Source organism: Schistocerca cancellata, chromosome 2 (genome assembly GCF_023864275.1).
Source record: "Schistocerca cancellata isolate TAMUIC-IGC-003103 chromosome 2, iqSchCanc2.1, whole genome shotgun sequence".
Taxonomy (NCBI): domain Eukaryota; kingdom Metazoa; phylum Arthropoda; class Insecta; order Orthoptera; family Acrididae; genus Schistocerca; species Schistocerca cancellata.
In genome coordinates this window covers 1,128,726,126-1,128,727,872 of record NC_064627.1, presented here as the reverse complement: position 1 = coordinate 1,128,727,872, position 1,747 = coordinate 1,128,726,126, and the positions used below count along the sequence as shown (strand labels likewise).

The 1,747-nt window shown below is 46.7% G+C and overlaps 1 pseudogene; it reads left to right on the top strand.

The window, feature by feature from the left end:
* The first annotated feature begins 379 nt into the window (after positions 1-379).
* LOC126163676 (5S ribosomal RNA) lies at positions 380-497 on the top strand (annotated as a pseudogene).
* The last annotated feature ends 1,250 nt before the right edge of the window (positions 498-1,747 follow it).

The following is a 1,747-nucleotide window of genomic DNA, read 5'->3' as shown; positions in this document are numbered from 1 at the left end:
GTTATGCGGTAACATACACTTCAGACCTACTTTGGATGAGTCGTTGAACAATCTCCATCGATCACTTTTATACTCAATGCCGTTAGTTCATAGCTACAAAAAACCAAGTTCTCTTCACTTTAGGAAAAATGGAAGGGATGACATAGGGGGCTAACGGTACGCAGTCACATCTACCGTCCTATCAAAGACAATTCCTCTGTTGTACTTTTGACGCCAACAGTTCAGCATTACCTTGCAGCAATTCTAGATCTCTGACATGGTCGTTAAGATCAAACTGTGTGATTTTGTGAGTCTCTGTACACTCATCACTACACAAAAAATTTGGATCTTTTTACGAACTGAATTTTGAAGGTGATTGTGCAGCACTAGTTTAACTACAGCCAACGGCCTTGCCGCAGTGGTCACACTGGTTCCCGTCAGATCAACGAAGCTAAGCGTTGTCGGGCTGGGCTAGCACTTGGATGGGTGACCATCTGGTCTGCCGAGCGCTGTTGGCAAGTGGGGTGCACTCAGCCCTTGTGAGGCAAACTGAGGAGCTACTTCATTGAGAAGTAGCGGCTCCGGTCTCAGAAACTGACATACGGCTGGGAGAGCGGTGTGCTGACCACATGCCCCTCCATATCCCCATCCAGTGACACCTTTGGGCTGGGGATGACACTTCGGGCAGTCGGTACCTTTGGGCCTTCATGGCCTGTGCGGGAGGATTTTATTTTAGTTAGTTAGTTTTAGTGTCACTACAGCCCTCGTCACCATCGCAGGTTGGACAGGGCAGGCAGTCCGTCTCCGTGGAGCACTGGTCGCAAGGCCGAGGGTATGTTAGGACACGTCAAGGAAGTCTTTATCTTCTTGGAAATACAATGCGTTAATCGAGTTGTTATAAATAGTAACAATCATTTGAACGGTTTGACGGTTCTCACCAGATCATGGGAAGATCTCTTACGATTCAACCACGAATGAAGACGCGCGATACAAAATATGCAACATACATGATAAGCCAACGGGTTGTCCTGATCCCATACTTCACAGCCAAAGTACAGTCTTTAAGTCTTCCTAATATATGGCGCTATTAGCCTCCTTTGCGGTTTTAATGTAACCTGTCCCGCAAATATAAGAAAAACTGTCAGCATTGCTTACGCAATTACGAGGCATATTGAGTCACAGGAATTACAATGACCACTTGCACAAACTACACTTCAGTAACACGTTCTTCCAGCACACGCACACTACGCAATTTGTAACAGACTGAAACTACGCTTAAATGAAACATGCTCCGCCTCTCCCTTCCTCTTCCCCTTCGCCTTTTTGCTACAACCTCGGGCTAAAAATACCGACAAAGGACACACGGTTATTGTTGCCTGAAATTTCATCACTTTGTCTATCAGTAGCAGGATTTCGAAGCCTGTATGAGAAGAGACTGATAATTAACCACATCCCTTTAACTTGGAAACTAGAGCAAATTTCACTGTCGTTTTCGTTAATAGCGTGGTCGACATAGTTAAAAACATTTATTTCATCCTACACTCCTGGAAATGGAAAAAAGAACACATTGACACCGGTGTGTCAGACCCACCATACTTGCTCCGGACACTGCGAGAGGGCTGTACAAGCAATGATCACACGCCGTCGAATGGCGCTAGCTCCGCAGCATTTGTGCACCGCCGCCGTCAGTGTCAGCCAGTTTGCCGTGGCATACGGAGCTCCATCGCAGTCTTTAACACTGGTAGCATGCCGCGACAGCGTGGACGTG